We start from the raw sequence: 6000 nt of genomic DNA on the forward strand, positions 1-6000 counted from the left end.
TGTTTGAATAGAATAGTGCAGAGGGGGAGAAACCTACATCCACGTCACTTATGTGGATGCAGGAATCTGTGTGCTTTTTTTTCTTCAGTCATAGCTATGCTCAGCAGCTGATAAGCAGTTGACTAGTCTATGACAAAAAATGAATGGCTGTCACCACCTGCCCTACGTATAATTAGTTCCTTCCTCCTGCGTGCCCACAATCTGCTCCCCTCTGCGTCCCCTCCATAACTCCCTTTTCCTGCCAGTTGTGTGCCCTCCTTTTGTGTCCTCAAAATGATCAAATTGCAGACACACAGCAGATGTCTTTTCGCTTCAGGATGGCAAGTGGGGAAATCAGTAAACATAAATAAATACAGTTGAGCACCTATACCAGTACAGATCTATCAAAAGTTCAATCAATGGTGAGGGTGGGGGGCATGGCTACCGCACTAGCACATGGACATCTGACTTGCAGCTCTGCTCCAGCCAGTGCCGTGCAATTCTCCTCTGCTTCACAATCACCCCTGCCTCCCCAATATGCATCTGGTATGCAGGATTGGTCCAGCAGCAGCCATGACCCACAAGAGAGAGGAGGCACCGCAGGTGAAAAACTCTCCAATTTCTTCCCCGCGGTAACCTGGGAGCATGGAAAGATGGGGGTACCTTAATGGGCATCTCTACTTCCATGTCTCATAGCCCACAGCCTGCTTGCTCAGACTGGAATCCAGCCTGCATCCTCCGCTACCTCCACACCAATCTCTGGAATCCCTGTAAAGTCCAAACTTCGTATCTCCACAGGCTCCAGCTGTGCTGAGGTAAGCACCCACAACTCCTCTATAGATGACACTCTGGAACTTACTTATGCCATTAACTCTTTCCCTACCAATAACCAGCCTATACTGGACACTACACTTAAAAGCATGCTGGTCTCTCTGCACAGCTCTCTTCATACAGACATGATGTCCTGTGTCCAAACCTTCAGCTCAGAAGTCCAAGAGCTGGGGGGCAGAGTGGATCATTTAGAACAGAAAATGGGTACATTTACTACCTCTTGCAACTCACTGGTAGAGTCATACAATGAAAGAGAGGATGACATAGAGCGGCTAAAAGTAAAAATGGCAGACTTGGAGGATAGATCGTGGCGGAACAACATCTGCAGTATCCCTAAATCTGTCCAACCAACACAGTTGCTGCAGTATGTCTGTGACCTCCTCCACTCAATACTACCATCCATTTCTAAATTGGAATCAGTCATTCACAGGATTCACAGACTACCCAAACTGCTACACCTGCCTGATAATGTCTCCAGGGAAGTAATCTTCAGCATCAAGTTTTTCTTTTTGAAAGAAAAGCTTCTTGCCATTCTGCATACCTCAGTCTAAATACCAGAAAAATATTCTGGTCTTCAGTTCTACTATGATCTATCACCACACATGCTGATAAAAAGAATTGTCTCTGGTTCCTATTACTAAAGCAGTGAGGAATTATAATCTTCCCTACTGCTGGGGTTACCCCCTCAAGTGGAACATGATTAAACAGGGCGCAACTTATATAGTCAACACCATTGATGCAGGCCTCAAACTCCTGCGGGAGTGGGGCATATCCCAGACCAAGATTCCTCTCCACCCTCCATGGCCACTAAATCGGATACTTGAGGTGAATGGCAAATGATGACACAGGCAAAAAAACAAAAAAGGCTGTTCATAAGCACCTCAATTATATTTGCTAACTCCACATGACATGTTGCCCTGGCATGTTGGAACTGATATACCACAAATGACCCTCCCGCTGTTATGTGCTGTCAATCTATATTCGGATCCCCCCTGGATCCCTTTTTTTTCCTGAAGCACTGTTCGCAGTTCGTCATTATTTGCTGTTGTTTTTTCTACCTTCTTTTTCTACCTTAGTTTTTCAGTACACGTCATTCCTATGGAAACCTTCCTATATTCGACAGGATTGCAGACAGGACGCCTTCAACCAACTTCCACCATCACGCCACAGTTCTGCTTGGTGACTCCTACCCACTTAAGCATCAAGGTCAGGTCCGAATTTCTCTTCATTATACCCTTCTGCCATGACAATCAAATTTGTATTGCTCAATTTGAGTGGCCTTAATCACCCCACCAAGCGAGCCACAATGTGGAAAGAAGCCTTAAAACTGGACAGTGATGTCTTATGTGTTCAGGAGATGCATTTTCATTTAGTAGCTACCTCAACCTGTTTCCACAAAAGCTATCCGCATATCTTCCTAGAATCTACTTCCAAGAAACACAGAGGATTCCTCATTGCTACATGGTTTACTATAGCTTTCATGCTCCATAGTTCTACTGTTGATCCAGAAGGCAGATATTTAATTCTCCTTTCTGACCTAAACGGCAAACCATACACTTCGGTAAACCTCTATTCTCCCAATACAAATCAAGCAGGTTTCTTAAAAAAACTTTTTCTTCTGTTACCTACTCTCAAAACAGGATTCTTAATCATATGTGGAGACTTTAATCTCATGTATGATCACCTGCTGGAATCTACTACAACATTCAAATGTGCACCTCCCACTTTGTAATCTCTATTTCATTCCGAAGAAGTCTATGATGCGTCAAGGTGTCTACATGCAAATTAGCGAGACTACACCTTATTTTCATCGAAACACAGATCCTACTTTTGGATCAACTTGATTGTAGTAAATAAGTTTCTTCTCCAGAAAATATCTTCACTATAAATTATATTACATGGTCCGACCATGCTCCGCTTTCCATATCAGTGGTGGAAGACCTGGTTTCCAATCCTGTGTACTTATGGCATATCAACCCTCAGGTGATTTAGTCTCCTCAATATGCTCTCTATCTATCTGACCATTTGAAAGAGTATTTCTATATCATTGAACATTCAGTAAATGGCCCTTTCATATCGTGGAATGCTCATAAAGCATATATACAAGGTATTGCTATTAAGTTTTGTGTAAGGATAAGGAAACAGAGGACCCATAAATAAATATCCTTCCTAGTAATATACATGCATTAGAGCTCTAAGACAAAGCTTCTCCTACCTCCAAACTGGCATACAAACTCGTTAAACTTTGCAACAAACTGCAACAAGTAGCTCTACTGAGGAAGTCCCTTCCAGGACATAATGCATGTAGGGGGTGGAGGTACTCTTCTGACATCATCCCAGTGCCATCTTGGAGAGATGTAAAAAACCTGTATATGCTTTGTACTATGCACTATGGAGTGTCACAGCTTGTAAGTCTCAACTATTTTAGCAGTGAAGAAGTGTTTTCAGCAGTATACATTATGGGCTGTCTTTTGTTTTTACATGAGTATTACACATGATATCACAGAAGTAACAAATGGATAAAGAATGTGTATCGGATCACCATTTGCCCTTAAAGAGAAAGCGCTTATGACTTACTGTTAGCGCAGTGGTCCTTAAATTGAGGTGAGAGGCCAGTTTATGTGGTGGTGGTTCAAGCACTATTGGTGTTTTACATGAATATTTCAAAGTTTTCTCATACTATGTGAATTTTTGGGACATTTTTTTAACATGTGGAGTAAAGAAGGACATGATTACCTTATGTGGTTGCACTACACTATTATGTTTATTAATTTAAAGCACTATACCTAACCTGGTACCTAACACCCTATAGGTTAGCAAAAATATCTTCTTCCTATTCCCTATTCCACAGTCCAGCAGTGGTCTTTTCCTGGTCTATGGAGCCTGCTTTAGGCTTGATGACGTCAGGAACAGCCGACAATTCAAAACTGCTGGAGTGTGGGGGTGATGGACCAGTCTTGTGCTGGTAGGATTGGAGGATTAGGTAAGTGTATCTCCTTTACCTATTCCCTAGACAAAAACAAGCAGTTAACCTGAGCATGGCAAACATATCCCCACTGCATGGGAAAATGTTTGTTTTTGCCTGGAGATGGGTTTTAAAATTAAATGTACAGTACCAAGGATTGGTTGGTAAGTGCCAACTTTTACAAAAGAGATATGAAACAAAAAACTTCATAATCACTGTGGTAGTCCAGCACAAGGCAGAACATGATTGTGAGTGTGATCAATGTAATCCAAAGCAATTATCAATGCAGCGTGGTTTCTTATAAATAGTATTTACTAGTTTATTTATTTGTGCAGTATAATTTTAAAAAGGAAAAAAGAAACACCAAAGTGTTTTTTTAATAGTAAAAAGGTACAGTCCGAGCATGTAGGCCTTTTACAAAATAATCTAGAGTGGATGACTGGGGACAAAGAGAAGGCACATTTATTAAATACCTTCTTTAGCTCTTTGTATACAAAGGAACAAGGGGGAGTTCTTGTCCGTAATGGGCATGGTATTGAATAAAGCACCTGGACCGGATGATATACACCCACAGGTCCTGAAAGAATTGAGCTCTGTCATTTCAAAGCCATTGTTTCTAATTTTTAGGGATTCTTTAATGACTGGCATAGTACCACTGGATTGGCGTAAGGCCAATGTGGTGCCAATATTTAAATAGGGGTCAAAATCTTTTGCAAGTAATTAAAGACTTGTTAGTTTAACTTCTGTAGTTGGGAAGATACTGTTCAATAAAAGACCACAAAGATGAGTTCTTGAAGGAAAAAAATATTTTAAGCAACAGACAACATGGATTCATGAAAGACAGAAGTTGTCAAACAAATCTGATTTCTTTTTATGAGGAGGTGAGCAAAACCTTGAAGAGAGGGGTAATGGTGGACGTGGTATACTTGGATTTAGCAAAAGCATTTGGCACCGTTCCCCACACATAGCTAGGTAAAGTCTACAGGCTTGGAAAAATCCATATGTAAATGGATAGAAAACTGTCTAAAAAATTGTATTCAGAGAGTAGTGATTAATGATTCATACCCTGGATGGTCTAGGGTTGTCAGTAGTGTACCCCAAAGTCCAGTGTTGGGCCCCTTACTTTTTAATATATTTATAAATGATATAGGGTCTGGGATTAAAAATACCATTTCAGTCTTTGCAGATGACACCAAGCTGTGCAGCGGAATAATGTCCTTACAGGATGTCTCCAACTTACAAGCCAACCTCAATGCATTGTGTAATTGGGCAACTATGTGGCAAATGAGGTTTAATGTTGATAAATGTAAGGTTATGCACTTGGGAGCTAAGAATATGCATGCACCATACATACCAGGGGAAGTACAACTGGGGGAATCAATGGTGGAGAAGGATCTGGGAGTTCTGGTAGATCACAAGCTAATAATAATGGCATGCAAAATCCTCTCTTGCATTAAAAGAGGTATAGACTCCAGAGAGAGTGATATCATTTTACCCATGTACAAGTCATTAGTAAGACCTCATCTGGAATATGTAGTTCAATTTTGGGCGCCAATTCACATCGATTCACAAAAAGAACATTGGAGAACTGGAGAAACTACAGAGAAGGGCAACAAAACTGATAAGAGGCATGGAGGAGATCAGCTATGAGGAAAGATTAGAGGAACTGAATTTATTCTCTTTTGAAAAGAGATTAAGGGGGGATATGATCAACATGTATAAATACATCAGTGGTACATATAGTGAACTCGGTGTAGAGTTATTCACCCTGAGGTCATCACAGAGGACAAGGGGGCACTCTTTACATCTGAAGGAAAAGAAATTTAATCTCCAAACATGGAAAGGTTTTTTCACAGTGAGAGCTGTGAAAATGTGGAATAGATTCCCTCAAGAGTTGGTTCTGGCCAGCTCAGTGGATTGCTTTAAAAAAGGGCTGGATTCTTTCTTGTATACACAGAATACAATGGGTTACTATTTATAGGTATAGTTGATCCAGGGAATATCCGGTTGCCTCTCGGGAGATCAGTAAGTAATTTTTTCCCCTGCAGGAACAAATTGAGTCATACTTTGCTGTTTTTTTTGCCTTCCTCTGGATCAACTGTGGGTGTAGGATTATAACTTTTTTTTTTTATGGTTGAACTGGATGGGCTTTTATCTTTTCAGCCAGACTAACTATGTGACTATGTGACAAAGTTAGTTACTTACCAAAAGAGCATTTACTTTCT

Source organism: Staurois parvus, unplaced genomic scaffold (assembly GCF_062004578.1).
Source record: "Staurois parvus isolate SC_StPar_1 unplaced genomic scaffold, SC_StPar_1.0 ptg000099l, whole genome shotgun sequence".
Classification (NCBI taxonomy): Eukaryota; Metazoa; Chordata; class Amphibia; order Anura; family Ranidae; genus Staurois; species Staurois parvus.